Genomic DNA, 17,589 nt, shown 5'->3' with positions numbered 1-17,589 from the left:
AGACCTGTGTTTGATCCCTGGGTTGGGAAAATCCCCTGGAGGAGGGCATGACAACTCACTCCAGTATTCTTGTCTGGAAAATTCCCCCATGGACAGAGGAGCCTGGCGGGCTACAGTTCATGGGGTCGCAAGAGTTGGACATGACTGAGTGACTAAGCACAGAACAGCACAGAAGATAGCACAAGCTCTTCCTCAAAGACATACAGATAACCGGTTAGCAGGTACATGAAAAGATGCTCTACGTCATTAATCATCAGGAAAATGCAAATCAAAATCACAATGAGATATCACCTCATATCTGTTAGAATGGCTGTTATCAAAAAGACTAGAAGTAAGTGTTGAAAAGGATGCAGAGCAAGGGAACCCTTCTGCATTGTTGGTGGAAATGTCAACTGGCATAACCACTATGGGGAACAGTACTTAGATCCCTTAAAAAATTGAGAATAAAACTACCATATGATCCAGAAATTCTGTTGCAGTCAGGGAGACCCTTCCCAGGGCCCAAGTAGGTGCTTGTCTAACACTCAGAAATGAACTGTCTGAGGAGACACACACGCTGACAAAGCATGACGCTTTATTGGGCAGGGGCGCCTGGGCAGAGAGCAGGGGGGTAAGGGAACCCAGGGAGGCTGCTCTGTCAGGTGGCTTGCAATCTCGGGTTCTATGGTGAAGGGGTGGGCATGCATTTCTTGGCCAAGATGGATGCCAACAAGGATTTGTGGAGGTGGTAGGACTCAGGACACATGGCCACATGGTGTCTCCTTTTGACCTTTCTGAAATTTCTTCCAGTCGGGGGTGGCTTGTTAGTGCCATGTTCCTTACCAGGCCCTCCTGTTGTAAAATAACTCACACAAATTGTTACTATGGTCCCTGGACAGGGTGGGCAGTTTTAGTCAGTGTGTTTCCTCCAACAATTCTACTTCTGGGTATTTATCTATTAACTGAAAAAAATGAATGCATCCCAATCAAGACAGCCTTTTGTTACAACAACCGAGATGTGGAAACAACCCAAGTGTCCACTGATGGATGAATGGATTAAGAAACTGTGATATATACATATACACACATACACAATGGAATATTATTCAGCCATAAAAGAACGAAATCTTACCATTTACAACCTCAAGGGTATCATGCTAAGTGAAAAAGTCAGAGAAAGACAAATACTGTATGATCTCTCTTAAATGTGGAATTGTATACGAAACCAAGTGTATAGATACAGAGAACAGACTGGCGGTTGCCAGAGATAGGGGGTGGGAAGTGAAAAAGATGGGTGAATTATGTTGTTTTGTTTTTGGCCATGCTTTGAAGCTTGCAGGTTCTTAGTTCCCCAAACAGGGATTGAATCCCAGCTATCACAGTGAAAACAGAGTCTTAACCTGCCAGGAAGAACAATAAAAGTATCCACCTTATACATACTACATAAATTTAAATACTATACAATATAAATGCTGTTTTTGTTATTATCTATCAGTTTGCCAGTTCAATATTTCAGGTAGAACGAATAATGTTGGCTGCCCACCCAATGTCCATTTTGTTCCTTCTCCTTCCTAACTACTCCTTTGTTCAAATACCCACTTCTTGTCCTTACAGCCCATGAGATTTATAGATGTAGCCAAACTCCCAGCTCCAGGAAACTCATGTTAGCCAATAAAATTCCTTATGGTTTAGACCAATTGGCGTTTAACCATATCATTTGTTGCTGAAAGCATCCTAACTGGCATAGATCAATCTTAACTTCCAAAGAGAAAGACAAATACTGTATGATTGCTGTATGATACAAATGCTATATGATTGCTGGTACTAAAGTTGGATAAACAGGTCCATGGAAAGGGGAAAAAGAAAAAAGGAAGGATGAAAAAATGTGAAGAAAGTGAGTCTTAGATTATGTCTTCAACAAATAACAAATGTATATCATCACCCAAAGTTTAAAACAAAATTTTTGAAGAATGGCAAGAGCTACAGGATGAATGAAGCAGTGTCCTAAATATGTTAAAAATAATAGTACTAGCATGAGGAATATCACACATCCTTACTTCACTGTGGAAAGTGATAATCAGCTAAATAAAGGCAAATTCAGTTCTCTCATCTCTGTAGACAGAAGTGAGGGATGTAATTACTAGCATAAGGGCTACAGAGATCATATGAAGTTAAGGGGAAAGTAACTTGACCATTATACAACTTCTTAGGGATTAAGTAAAATCCCACAGTCATGCTATTTCACTTGCCACTGGCTAACTCACTATTATGAAAAAATGTCTGTTTTCTCATTCTACTCTGTTGTAATAATAAAGAATTTCTCTGGTCTTTGTTCTGAGTTCCTGTCACTTGGCCTCTAGGGGAATTTTCTGAATGATAAGAGTATCTTTGTTATTCATAAGCATCTTGGATCACACCCGATTTTATCTAATGACATGGCTCAGGATGGGGCTTAGTCAGCATAAAGACCAACCAAGTGTTAAGAGGGTTGAGCTTTGAGTCACCTAGACCTTCAGAAAAGGAAGGAAGGAACCAGGAACCTTTCCTGGTTGGTGAACATACTGATATTCTGGAAGGATGACATGCCCTGATTTGGTGGGTAGAGGGCGTGAAAGCTGTGTCCAGGACCTTCCACGACTTCAATTTTAGCACAATATACTTTTCATACATCAAGTTAAACACTTGGTTTTATACTTCACTATTTGTGTATCTTTCTCTCTCTCTAGTCTGTAATGTCCTAAAGGGCACTGATTGAGTCTTGTTGCTTTTAGGATCCTATAAAACAGGGGGTAGGACATAATCTTTAAAGGAATGATATACCCAGTAAGGATAAGACATAAGGTAGTTAGACCCAATTAGGCCCAAGATGGTAGAAAAGCTGACTTCAGTAGACCTTGAGCCTCACTATAAAACATTTAGCATGTTAAAGACACACCCACCAGCAATAGGACTGTTCTGAGGCTGTCAAAAAAGTGGGTAGTGAGCCAGTTCCTGGAAATCCCCATCTATTTCCCCAAACAGTTGGAATATACTCTTGTTTCTTAGCCTATGAAATTACCCAACCCATAAAAACCAATCACCCCATATTTTGGGGTAACTCTCTCTTCTGGGATGGACTGCACTCTGTCTATGGCATATGTATCTCTCTAAATAAAACTGCTTTCACTTTACTGTGGCTGGCTTTTGAATTCTTCCTTGAGTAAAGCCAAGGATCCCCACTTGGTGGCCCATCCCAGCAATTCATCCGAGACCTGGGATGTGACTACCCTCTCGTACCCCATTTTTCCTGCAACTACAGGGTTTAGAATGCTGAAGGACTAGGGAAGAACCAAACAGCAATCTCAAGGGGATGCTAATGTGCTTCTTCAGAGTGTGGCTGAGAGTCTTGCTTTTTGGAGCACTCATGATGTTTGCTAGTTTCTAAGGATGATTCTCCAGCCTACTGAAAATACTGGTATCTTTCCCCTTTACTTAAGTTGGCTGAAATTGGTTTATAATCCTTACAGATGAACTCTGACAGGAGTAAGCAAAAGCAGCCTGTTCTTTCTGCAGTTTTCAGTAACCTTTCCTGGTACCTAGCCATCTGAATCCTTTCCAGTTTGTATAACAGAAAGATTCAGAATTATACAAGCCTTGCTGCTGCTGCTAAGTTGCTTCAGTCATGTCCAACTCTGTGCGACCTCATAGACGGCAGCCCACCAGGCTCCCCCATCCCTGGGATTCTCCAGGCAAGAACACTGGAGTGGGTTGCCATTTCCTTCTCCAATGCATGAAAGTGAAAAGTGCAAGTGAAGTCACTCAGTCGTGTCCGACTCTTAGCGACCCCATGGACTGTAGCCTACCAGGCTCCTCCGTCCATGGGATTTTCCAGGCAAGAGTACTGGAGTAGGGTGCCATTGCCTTCTCCAATACAAGCCTCAGTGAATGATAAATAATTCACATTTATACCAAATATTCATGGAACAATCTTGGAAATAAAAATACAAGGAATCTTTCTATGGATTTAACATTTAACTTTTAATGCTAACTTTTACTAAGTTGCAACAAACAGAAATACCAGCTAAGACAGCCAAAGATGAAAAAGTCAAGTGACATCTGACGATTATGATGGGTGTCAAGTGAATGAGACTCTGTACTGAAACGAGAGAGAAATACTTAATACCACTATATTAAGACATATATGAAGAAAAAAAGATAAAAGCAATTATTTTTGTTTGATTTGGCACTGGCCAGGCTTCAGCTGGATCAAGCTATATTCAATTTTATATGCCAGGCTGTAGGAACAAAACAAAACAAAACAACTTGGAGAGTGTTCAGAGAACAGGAACTGATTAAAGGTTTGCTAAATTAGACCTATGAGAAATTGTCAAAAGAACTGGGCATGTTCAGTCAAATGCAAAACATCTGGGCAGGATGAACAATTAAGTACAAGTATATAATGAAGAGATGGTTCCCAAGTCTGAGGTTTAGGTTAAACAGCAAGTTGAAAATCATGGGATTAAGAACATAAAACAAAACAGATCAATGTTAAGTGTGGAGTAAATATTGTGAAAACAAATGAAAAAGCTTTAAAGAAAGTGATGAATGGATGTATCTGTCAGAATTCTTCACATACCACTATTAAAACAAATTCAATTTTAGGCTTAAATGATCTAGAAAATGAAAAAAAAACATATTTTGATAGGTTGCATTTAAAAAGTGAAAATATTCAGATCAAATATTAAGAATGTTTTTTAAGAAAAAAATGGTCTACCTGGGAGCCTTCTTTGGGACCCAGGTTTATCAGAAGAGAAGAGAAGCCCGGATACGAAGTGTCTCAGCTCCTGAATGAGGATAATTCCCTTGTGTGTGTTTTTTTGGGAATGGGGGCGGTGTAGAGAGCAGCTTGTCTGGCATCTAGAGGAGCCCTCATTAAAGATTCCCCATGGACTTCCTTGGGGGTCCAGTGGCTGAGACTTTGCTCTCCCACTCCACACACCCAATGCAGGAGGCCTGGGTTTGATCCCTGGCCAGGGAACCAGATCCTGAATGCTGCAACTAAGACCTGGTGCAGGCAAATAAGTACTTAAAAAAAAAAAGAACAGGGTAAAAAAAGAGACTCCCAGAAATGCCCACCAAGATACATGATTCTCTCCAGATGGTCCCTGTTATTTATCCTTTCTCTTTGTCAAATAGAAACAGTTCCTTCTCTGAAATAACTTCTGCTATTTGGAGGTCTTGTTGGGTAAAGCAAGTAGAAAACTATTTGGTCTCCAGTTTATACCCTTTACTTCTTAAAAAAAAAATTAGGACATAATTGCTTTACAATATTGTGTTCGTTTCTACAGTACGATGAACTGGATCAGCCATATGTCACCTCCCTCTTGGACCTCCCTCCAAAAAGACAGCCTTCAGAATGGGAGAAAATATTTGCAAATGAAGCAATGGACAAAGGAGTCTCCAGAATATACAAACAACTGAGCTGACCTGCCTCTTGAGAAACCTGTATGCAGGTCAGGAAGCAACAGTTAGAACTGGACATGGAACAACAGACTGATTCCAAAAGGAAGCGGAGTACGTCCTCCAGGAAAAGGAGTATGTCAAGGCTGTATACTGTCACCCTGCTTATTTAACTTATATGCAGAGTACATCATAACAAATGCTGGGCTGGAGAAAGTACAAGCTGGAATCAAGATTGCCAGGAGAAATATCAATAACCTCAGATGACACCACCCTTATGGCAGAAAGTGAAGAGGAACTAAAGAGCCTCTTGATGAAAGTGAAAGAGGAGAGTAAAAAAGTTGGCTTAAAGCTCAACATTCAGAAAACTAAGATCATGGCATCCAGTCCCATCACTTCATGGCAAACAGATGGGGAAATAGTGGAAACAGTGACAGATTTTATCTTTCTGGGCTCCAAAATCACTGCAGACCATGACTGCAGCCATGAAATTAAAGGACGCTTACTCCTTGGAAGGAAAGATATGACCAACCTAGACAGCATATTGAAAAGCAGAGACTTTATTTTGACCACAAAGTCCATCTAGTCAAGGCTATGGTTTTTCCAGTGGTCACGTATGGATGCCTGAGTGTTGGACTATAAAGAAAGCTGAGCGCAGAAGAATTGATTCTTTTGAACTATGGTGTTGGAGAAGACTCTTGAGAGTCCCTTTGGACTGCAAGGAGATCCAACCAGTCTATCCTAAAGATCAGTCCTGGGTGTTCATTGGTAGGACTGATGTTGAAGCTGAAACTCCAATACTTTGGCCACCTGATGTGAAGAGCTGACTCATTTGAAAAGACCCTGATTGTGGGAAAGATTGAGGGCAGGAGGAGAAGGGGACGACAGAGGATGAGATGGCTGGATGGCATCACTGACTCAATGGATATGGGTTTGGGTAGATTCCGGGAGTTGGTGATGGACAGTGAGCCCTGGTGTGCTGCAGTTCATGGGGTCGCAAATTGTCGGACACGACTGAGTGACTGAACTGAACTGATGGAGCTCAAAATCAAAGAAAACAAACCACTCAATCAAAAAATGGATGGAAGACCTAGACATCTGTCCAAAGGAGACACATAGATGGTCAAGAGCCACATAAAAAGATGCTCAACATTACTAATCATTCAGTTCAGTTCAGTGGCTCAGTCATGTCCAACTCTTTGAGACCCCATGAATTGCAGCATGCCAGGCCTCCCTGTCCATCGCCAACTCCCGGAGTTCACTCAAACTCATGTCCGTCGAGTTGGTGATGCCATCCAGCCATCTCATCCTCTGTCGTCCCCTTCTCCTTCTGCCCCCAATCCCTCCCAGCATCAGAGTCTTTTCCAATGAGTCAATTCTTCACATGAGGTGGCCAAAGTACTAATCATTGCAGAAATGTAAATCAAAACTACAATGAGGTATCACCTTACACTGGTCAGAATGGCCATCATAAAAAAAATCTATAAATAATAAATGCTGGAGAGGGTACGGAGAAAAAGGAACAGTGTTGTACTGTTGGGAATGTAAATTGATACAGCTACCAGGAGTTGGTGATGGACAGGGAAGCTTGGTGTGCTGCAGTTCATGGGGTCGCAAAGAGTCGGACACGACTGAGTGACTGAACTGAACTGACTGTGGAGAACAGCATGGAGGTTCCTTAAAAAACTAAAAACAGAACTACTGTATGACACAGCAATCCCACTACCGGGCATGTTCCCTGAGAAAATCATAATTCAAAAGGACACATATAAACCCCATTGTACTCTTTACTTCTTAAATACAGAGGGAGATGAAACCAGAAAGTCTGCACCACTTTCTTTTACTTTAAAGTTGTTTTACTAGCCTCATCATTTAGTTTTTAACTTAGATGCAGTCATTCTAACAGTAATCTCATTTAAGTGTTCTTGTTCCCTCTTTAGGTTTGGCACCTGAATCCTGCACCTGTTTGTTTACTACAATTTTGATACCAATTACAGTGTGTAGGTTTTCTGCCCCACCCCATCAATCCTCAGTTACCAATTGGGTGTCCTACTACTTAATTCAGTTCTGACACTATCTACCAGGAGACAGCATCCAATCCCATAGGTTAAGGGTCAGTCCCATCAGGACACCCTCTACCTCAGACACCAGAGATCCCAGTGGTTATCTGTGCTTCTAACTGACTGGCTATAAACAAAAGTTCCCACAACCCCTTCCCAGGGTTTAATTAATTTGTTCATAGTACCCACGGAAACATTTTACTACTAGGTCTCTGGTCTATCATGAAAGGATTTAACTCCTTCAAAGAGAGCCAATTCTTTCCTTGCCTTATGCCAGTTCCACAGCACCCGCTTACAACACACCTGACAAAAGTTAATGATTAATTAATGCACGTTCTCAAGATTCTCTTAAACGTAAATGAGCCTAGATTCAAGTTGCAAAAGTACGTAGCACCCTCAGGTCTGCAGTATCTTTGAAAAAACAAGACCAGCAGCTCTGGTGATAGAATATGCTATCCAATATCACAGGGCAAAGCCCTGACAAGACAGTCTGATGAAGCTGTTAACAAGATCAAAAAGGTTCCAGATAGCACTGGAGTGTGGAAGACCAACACTGGAGTGTGATCAGCGGTAAAAAGAAAACCTGGTATCTGTAACTTTTAACTCATGACATCGAGGTTAAGAGTGTTAATATGAATTTCATTGTATTAATCTTTTAGTTTATTTGACCACGCCTCATGGCTTGCAGGATCTTACCCAATCATGAATTGAACCTGGGCAGCCGTCAGTCAAAGTGTGGAGTCCTAACCACTGGACAGCCAGGGAATTCCCTTTGCTCAAAAAAAAAAGTTGGGGTACTGAATCTTAATTTCCTATTGGGCCCTTTTCCCCCCTAATCTGGCTTCATTATACTGTTTTGATGTCTTCCTGACAGTAATTTTCTTGTTGCTATTATGTTATTACTATGTATGCTTATTGGATAAATAAATCCTTAGGAAGTAGAGAAATGTTTTAATGATTGAAAATCAAAATAAATACACCTTATTAACAATTCAGGCCAGCAAACAGTTAACTCATTTTTTAAATTAAGACTTTAAATATGAACATGCAGTGCATTCACATGGCTTAACATTCCACAGATACAAGAGGACATACAATAGAAGTTTCCCTTTCATGCTGGTCCTGGCTATTCAGTTCCTCCTCCCAGAGACAGTTAATGCTATCGTTTTCTTTGGACCATCTTCCTGGGGACAAAAGTACTTGTTTTAAATTTAATAAAAAGATATAGGAAGAGCCATAAGGTAATTTAGGACTGTTTTCAGTGTTATGCTGTAAACAGCAAATCCAGAGAGATACACCTGCGTTGTGTTTTTCACTACCAAAATGTGGTCAGGGCATTCCTGTTCACAAAAGAAGCTGTGCAACGCTGGACATCTGGTTTTTAAGTGAACACCCCTGAACAACTGCCTACAATCAATTCACTGGCTTCACTGTTGAAGTATAGCCTGTAACTAATGTGTGCCACAGCTACAGAGCAGAGGGGTCAGATAGGCACTTGTCCTTACAGTTCAGGCCAGTGTCACATGATATTTTAAAAGTGTACACAAGAAAAATCATCTCATTCATATGGCATGGCACATCAACCATGTGCTGGTTCAGATTCAAAGCTTTTGAGAGAAAAATAGAGGCCAAATAATAACCCTGTCTGGTGGCACTTCTCTAGTCTAATTCTATAGCATAAATTCTGGGGTGGAATTTATAAAGATAAAAATTAAAAAAGAAAAGACTGATGTAACAGTTTTATTTTCAATAGCAATGTTTACAACAAATTACAAATTATATCCTTAGTAAATATTTAAACTTAAGAAATAGAAATTTTGAATTTCAACTTAAAGTTATATATGGAGGTGAATAGTTTTTCAAATTCTTTGAGAGACACACACATGCCCGAGGATCACTTTCTAATCAATAAATACTGGACTCCCAATCATCTCCACCTCTGTGGGCGACTTTGAGTGAGCACTCCATTCCGGGCTTAAAGCGGGAGGTGGGGGTGGGAGAGACTGATGGGAGGGTGAGACGAAGGAAGGTAGGCAGAATCAGGGCAGCAATGAGTATCTGCTGAAGCCTCTGCTCAGTGTGGCCTTGTGACTACCCTCTCCTAGTGGCTGGAACTGCTGCCATCCTGTCCTTTGTTACAAAACTCACCACCAGGCCAGCAAAGGATGAGGGAGCTGTGAGGATCAGGGGCCTTCAACTCACAACCGAATTACTCCAGGTGACCAGCACAGCCCAGTTCTGCGTTATGACTGAGAAAGTCAGAGCCTTCTCCTTGTTGTCTCTCCCCCGTCCCCTTTCCATTGCCTTTTACCTACTAGAGTGAATTTGGCACTGCTGTGCTCTGCTGACTTCACTCACACTTGAAAATGAGCGTTGACTACCAAGTACAGAAATGGTAAAAACTGGTCTGCCAGGGCTGGAGAACCTGGCAGAAAGGGTATTTTCCACTCTTGGTGAGCTGCATGTACATTTTCTCCTCAGGTAGACATGGGGGGAACCAAAGATGCTAAGCTTCTCTGTAATCTCACTCTCTCTCTCTCACTTTAAGAAAAAATCTCAGACAACACTAAAGCGACACGATTCATTTGTATGCAGAGTGCCTAATTTTATTGTATTTTTTTTGAGGGGCTTCTCACACCTTGCTGATTTTAATAACCAGCATTTGTGTCCCATGTTTCACATCAGTGTCTGAGCCAGTGTCTACGCAGTTGGCCATTTCTCCGCAGCCAGGACTCTAGATATAGCAGATTGTTCTCAGGTCTCTGAAGCTTGCTCTGCAGGCGCTGTTTGCTTAGGTCTTATCTCAGAGTGGCGTCATTCTACAGCGGCTGTTAGACCTGGCCTGGCTGCGTTTGGCTCAGTCTATGGAACTGGCTGAAGCTTGGCCCTTCTTGTTCTCTTTTGTCTTCTTGTAGTTATAACTTTTGGGGAGTAATTTTTTCTTGAACACACATGGAGTGGTCTTTTTACCTTCTTATATATCTTCACCACCTGTTAAGGCAATGGTGAGCCCAGAGGTCATTGGTTGGGAGAAGGGTCGGGGGAAAGGGTGGGGGACTAAGAAGGAGGTTTGTGCCAGGCTGGGACAGGATTATCTCGGGGTAGGGGAGGGGCAGAGGGTATAAATGGGAAAGAAGAGGAGGCGCTTGGGTAGGGTCATCTCACCTTGCCTCTTGATCCAGGCTGAGAGAGGGTCTTCCTTTTCTTCCACCGCTTGGTGCTTGTGGTTTTTGGCTCCCAAGATTGATCGGTCACTTTTGCCATGTTGAAGCCACTCAGTTGTCTACCTGTCTGCCAGGCCTGCCCTCTGTATATATACCTCTCCCCAGTCACACCTGTTCTGCTTTGTTTGGTCATCAGGACACTCCCGACAGCCAATGGTGGCTCTGGGGAGCTGATACATCATAAAGGACCACTCCTGAGGGGTAGAGGTGCTGGGGAGGCCCAGACGCCCTGGCTAGAAAAAGTACCCAGTAAAGACTTGCTGCCCCTCCTTGTGTCTCTCTGTTCTGGTTGTACACAAGGCAGAGAGGGGTGTTTTCTCTAAGTCATTCCCCATGGGTCATTCTATCGACTCCCACCCTTTACCATCACCTAGTATTTGGATGTCTTAACCTAGGAATTAGGGAATTGGAGGAAAGTGTTTCAGCCATGGTGTCCTTCATTGTCAGTCCAAACAAGTCTTTGAAATACAACTCAGGACAAGATGGGTGTGTGCGCATGTGCGTGCACACTAGGGTCATTCCCCCAAAATAAGATTAAAGTTATGAAATAAGATTAAATTAGGTATCTACCTACCTACCCACCCATGTTTATGGGTACTGTATGTGAATACCTTTGAAGATTGGATGGAAATTCTTGGAATGAAATTAATCTTCAAAGAATCAGGGATTTTTAACTTCAAATTTTGTGATGGCCGATAAGCAGAGATCAGAAGTAGAAGGTCCCCTCCAGACCAGAGCTCACCTTTCTTCCTATCTGTACCGTCCCCTCTACAAACAGCAATAATGACAAATCTATGGACAGAAAGTAGATTAGTGACTGATTGGGGCTGGCAGGAGAGTAGAGGAAATAGGAGGTGACTGCTAATGGTATGTGACTTCTCTGGGGTGATGAAAATGTTCTGCAATTAGATTGTTGGGATGGTTATACAACTTTGTGAATATGCTAAAAATCACTGAATTGTTAATATGCCAAAAATCTCTATAGAGTATGATTTATATTAAAATGACTTTAACCACAATTCTGATTCAAACTAGCTGATAATGCATATTTATCTCTTTCCCCTCAAGAGGCCATAACACAATAATAAAAATTCGTAAAACCACAATATGAAGAGAATGCTAGAGGTCATACATGCCTGAGAAAGTACATTTCTAGAAGAAGGAAAACTTGTGGAGATGTTAGCTACTGAAACAAGAGGGCAGGGAACAGTGCAGCAGAGAAAGGCAGAGTGTGGTTGAGGGGACAGCCACACTTTCTGCAGAACCTGGAAGTATCTCAGTATGTGGTAGTTTAGTCACTAAGTCATGTCCTGCTCTTGCGACCCCATGGACTGTAGCCTGCCAAGCTCCTCTGTCCATAGGATTTCTCAGGCAAGAATGCTGGAGTGGGTTGCCATTTCCTTCTCCAGGGGATCTTCCCAACCCAGGGACTGAACCTCTGTCTCCTGCTTTGCAGGCAGATTCTTTATCAACTGAGCCAGCAGGGAAGCCCAGTGAAAGGATGAGCACCCTAGAACTCAGAGGACGACCTTGATACTCCTCTACTAGCTATGAAGATGGTGTAGGAATGAGGGAGGGGGAGGGACTAGGGCAGTAATCTGGTTTTTAATTATTTTGGTTATTATTACTCCAGAAGAGGCCTGCCCACCTGGAGCTAGTGTTCCTTTAAGATCCAGGAGAATAAACTGGCAGTTTATAGGAACAGACTGAGTTGCCTCATTAAAAAGGCTTTAGTGACTGGCACATCCCAAGACAAAATTTGCTTTCACATGGAAAACTTGCTCTACTGCATCAAATAAATTTAACTCTTGCTACAGCTTCACTTTCTTTTACAGATTAAAAGAGATCCAGGCAGCCATGCCAAATTAAATTAAATTTTAAACTTCCAACAAAAGAAATCAGCCATATTTGCCAAGATTCTAGAGGGTAAAACTATATACAATGGGTGGGAATAACATGGGGAAAATGTCTGGTTTGGTTAAAAGAAATAACTTCCTAACAATTAGGGGGAATTCAAAAGTAGAACAGACTACTCTGTGAGGTAACAAATCTCCATTCATTGAGAACCTATGTGCTGATCAATGTTATATTAAACAACCATTAAGACTCATAGCTCCACTCAAGGTTATTTTCAGTATATGTTGGGGAAAAGAGAGTTTTGTCTTAATGTCCTTCTGAGTTCTCTATCAAGTAATCGCTCTTTAGCTTCCCAAAGACTTCTCTGCGAGTACCTAGACTCAACTCACTCCCTAGAACTGGAGGTGGAGTCCTCACAACAGAAGCCATCCCCTCACAATCACGCCAGAGGAGGTATGAGAGAGGCAAGACTTCTTTTTTTTTTTAGGGTCAAGATCTTTATTTCCTGATTTAAAAAATTGTCCCTGGGAGAATGGCATTGAAACATGTATACTATCATGTAAGAAACGAATTGCCAGTCTAGGTTCGATACAGGATACAGGATGCTTGGGGCTGGTGCACTGGGATGACCCAGAGAGATGACATGGGGAGGGTGGTGGGAGGGGGGTTCAGGGGTTGGGAACTCATGTACACCTGTGGTGGATTCATGTCAGTGTATGGCAAAACCAATACAGTATTGTAAAGTTAAAAAAAAAAATTGTCCCCATCACAGACTTCCTAGGTTCTCTTGTACCTTTGTCCCATTGGCTCCTGACTGGCTCCACACAGCTCCTTTCTTCCCACTGCCCACCCATCAACCTGAGTTTGACAGATCAATTCGATTTGTCCTTCCAACCTGTGGGAGCAAGGATTGGAATCTTCTGGCAGGTGGAGAGTTCCTCAATAGCCGGTGTTTAAGCCTAGTTCATCACTCTTTAGTTCTGCTTGCTCTTGGCTTTGGGGGCTTTGGCATCCAGTATGCTCTGGGCATGAGCAAGTCACTTTATAGAATCCAGTATGAGGAGTCCGGGCAGCACCAACCACAGGGCATTCAAGAAAACAAAGTAAAACCAGAAATAGAGTGGGTGGCCCAGCTCCCCGTGCCGGAATCCATCACGGTACTCTGTCAGGAAATAGAGCATATCTCCATATACCTGACCGACAGAGACCACAAGCTGTAGGACAAAGCGGAGGGGTTGATGGCGGAGAAAAGCAATCACCACCCACAGGCTGAGTGGTCCCCACAGGTAAGCCGTGACAGTCTCCATGCATATCATGAAGTTATCATTCAGGTTGTATCGGCTGTCTCCCTTGGCATACTCTTTCCAGAGTTGAGATAAGATGGCTTGGTCTCCGAGAAGGTCCGCGTGGTAGAGGCTGAACCAGCCCTCAATCACCAAGTGAATGAACCCACATACTGCAAACCAGCACAGGGATAGTCTCCGCCAAGTCCCCAGTGGGACGACCGCAGCCCGCCCTGACAACAGCCATGTGGCCACAACTAAGGCTCCAGAGACGGAGAATAGGCCAGCCAGGATATGCCAGGTGGGGCAGTCATTAGGCACAAAGTTGTCTAGTCTCAGATGCCGAGGCCAGTAGGGGTGCGTGGGGCTGGTGTTGGTGGTCATGTCTTTGTAGGTCAATAGCGCGTTTGCAGCGGCCCCTCCCACAGGCTCCTGGGTCTCACTAAGATTCCAAGCCTTCTTTAAAAAAAAAAAAAAAAGTGTTTTTAGTTTAAGTTGAATGGTTTTATTGAGCGTTAACAAAAAAAAAAAAATTTTTTTCCCCTCGTTTGTGCTTCTGTACATGTGGTAAAATGTCTTCAAAAGGGATATTCACTGGGAGTAAGGTGACTGTAGTACATAACCAGAATGTTTCTCTGCCTTTTTCTCCATGGCACTGACTTTTTTTTACAAGTCTGTTATCTTGTAGAATAATCTGCATTTTTAATTTTCTTTGTGATTTCATTTCAGATGGTCACTTCCTCAATAAAACAAAGACCTAGGAGAAACTCTGAAATTACTTTCCTCACGGGCTTATTAAATTCTAAAAAGGTTAATTTCTTTCCAGGATTGGTCTGGGGGTTGAGGGGCTATGGTAGTTCTAGGGATAAAAAGAGAAACCAGATACATTCCCTTTGCTGAGATGCTGAAGCAGCAAGGTCGGCCCACTGGCCTGGCTCTAACACAGTTAGTGGCTTCGGTGGTCTACTTTCTCCACCTCTGCTGCACTCATGAACCCGGGTTTCCCTTCTTCCACTTTTAATCCCCAGCAAACAATTCCTCACATGGCTGTGAGTGAGGCTTTATGAAATCAGATCCCCCAGTTTTTTTTTTTTTTAAACAGGGTTTGTGAGGTCTACTCCTTACCTACCTTTTGAACTTCAGCCTGTCCTCATTACATCCTATATACAGATATTTATTTACAGGTACACAGATATTTATTAAGTCATACACAAATATTTCTGCAGTGCCTATTTAATTTAAAATACATTGTTCTATATTATTTTAAAAAAATGTATCTTCTTTGTTGCTGCACTAGGGCTTTCTCTAGTGGTGAGTGGAGGCTCCTCTTTGTTGCGGTGCGCAGCCTTCTCACTGCAGGGGCTGTTCTTGTGGCAGAGCACAGGCTGTAGGCACGTGGGCTCAGCAGCTGCGCTGGGTGGCCTCTAGGGCGTTCGGGCTTCCGTAGCTGAGGCACACAGGCTCAGCAGTTGTGGTGCACGGGCTTAGCTGCTTCGTACTATGTGGAATCTTCTCAGATCCGGGACTGAATTCATGTCCCCTGCACTGGCAGGCAGATTCTTAACCCACTGCGACACGAGAGAAGTCCTAAAATATAGTTTTAGACAAAAGAGAAAGATATTTTCCTCATAGAACTTAACGTGCTTTTGTTGCTTGAACAAGCTCAGCTCCCTCCAGAGCCCATCTCAAGGGCCTTTGCCCAAGCTCTTCCCTGCCTAGAATGTTTTTCTTTTTACTTCCCATTCCTTTTCTTACTGTTCTATTTAGTTTCTCTACTTGTGCAGTAGAACTCCATTTGTTTCTTTCACAGCTTATACCAGGAAGTATGTGTGTGTGTGTATAAAGAGGTTTCTTTGTGTGTAATCCATCTATTCTGTAAAGCTGGATCACGTTCACTTAGTTTGCCAGGCAGAATAGCAAAAGAGTTGGACATGACTTAGCGACTAAATAACAAATATACTTCAAACTTTTCATGACTGTTAGCATATCATAGGGGTTCAATAAGCACTGGCTAAAAGAGTAAATCGTGATTTATGTGTTATCAGATTGACCATCTGACATATCTTGATCTTAAAAAAATTAGTCATCTAATAAATGCTTTGAATGTAAAGACTGTAATTCTGAGTCTCCAATGCTATCCCCTTTCTATATGGTGCTAATTTTTATAACAAGGTAAGCATATAAAAAGTATACATAGTTTCAAATATTTCTCAGCTTACAGCAATATGATTATAAGTCATGGGTGAGGGAAAAAATAACCAGATACTCAACTGGACAGACAGGTTTTTGAGTCCAAAGGTAGCAAAGGTGTAGTTAAATGAATAGAGAGCAAAACCAAAAATTATTAAAAGAACTAGGGTAAAAGCAGAGAAAGGGGAGTCTCTTAATGAGAACAGAGGACATTTTATCCTTGACCAAGAAGATACAGGTCGCAGACTGCTGTGCTGGTCATAAACGAGGGGACCACATTAGAGACAATAGATATATTCTTATATTCCAATTACCCTGTGGGAAAGCAACTTCAGGTATAGGCCCTATGATCATAGGTCAGTAGCATATTTTTTTATTCCTATCACGTAAATTCCTTTTCATCCTGCTAACATTACACAGTGAATATAAAATACACATTCACAAAATACAGAACTTCCAGGCTAGATATAAGAATCAAAGATTTAAAACATCAAAAGTTGGGCTACCCTGGTGGTCCAGTGGTTAAGCATCTGCCTTGCAATGCAAGGAACATCGGTTCAATCCCTGGCCCAGGAAGATCCCACACACCAGGAAGCAATTAAGTCCCTGGGTTACATATACTGATGCAGCGCAACTACTGAAGCCCGCGGGCTTAGAGCCTGTGCTCCCCTATAGAAGTCACCACAGTAAGTTCGCACACCACAGCAAAGAGTAGACCCTGCTCCTAGCGCCAGGAGCAAACTCGATAAAACTAGCAGAGCAACAAAGACCCACCACATCCTTCCAATCTTAAAAAAAAACAAAGGTCTATAAAGTATTCTTTGATGGAGTAAACTGCATAATTATTGTATAATGGGCTTCCACATAAGAATTCATTTGAAGAAAGAATTCTTTTAGAAAGTCTGACAACTACTTATCTAAAGGACAGTAGAACTATTACAATGATACAGATTTTTTTTTAAAGTAGCATTTCAAAGGGCTATTATATATTTGTATAAGGCCAAAAATTATCAAATATTCCATGTCCCATAAGGATCTAAAATGCCCAAAATATAATATACATAATATACTTTGTACTGACATAATCATTACTCAGTGTATTGCTGACTTTTGGATCTTGCTGACCTATAAACAGGCTTCAAATGGATAATTTTTTAGTGTATCATTCCTGACCTTAAAAACTGTGTTTTGGAACCTCAGGCAAGTGACTAACATATGTCATATATAAAAAGGACTGGTTGTACTTAGTACTTGAAGATTATGTAGCTAGAATAAGGCATGTTTTACCTGCAATCCTCTTACAATTATGATATAGTATTAAACTGTTCACAGCTATGACTTCTTTTGGTAGGATCCTGTTTCTGATTTTAGTTTCACTTCTGCCTAATGGGATTAAATACTTTTCTTAAATATAATTTTTTCCCCTAAAACTGCTGCAAAATTATCACCGTATCTGTTTTGAGCTACAGGTAAGTATTTCCTAATTCCTTCTGCCTTTAACATAAACTATACCAAACACAAATGAAAGTTATTTGCAAAGTTTAATGTTTTAAAGAA

General features: G+C 41.8%; 1 pseudogene; it reads right to left on the bottom strand.

The window, feature by feature from the left end:
• Positions 1 to 13,224: 13,224 nt before the first annotated feature.
• On the bottom strand, positions 13,225 to 14,281 carry LOC138080306 (3-beta-hydroxysteroid-Delta(8),Delta(7)-isomerase pseudogene; annotated as a pseudogene).
• Between the last annotated feature and the right edge of the window lie 3,308 nt (positions 14,282 to 17,589).

This window comes from Capricornis sumatraensis, chromosome 5, assembly GCF_032405125.1.
Source record: "Capricornis sumatraensis isolate serow.1 chromosome 5, serow.2, whole genome shotgun sequence".
Lineage (NCBI taxonomy): Eukaryota > Metazoa > Chordata > Mammalia > Artiodactyla > Bovidae > Capricornis > Capricornis sumatraensis.
The sequence above is the reverse complement of the archived record's forward strand: the minus strand, read 5'-3'. Positions and strand labels throughout refer to the sequence as shown.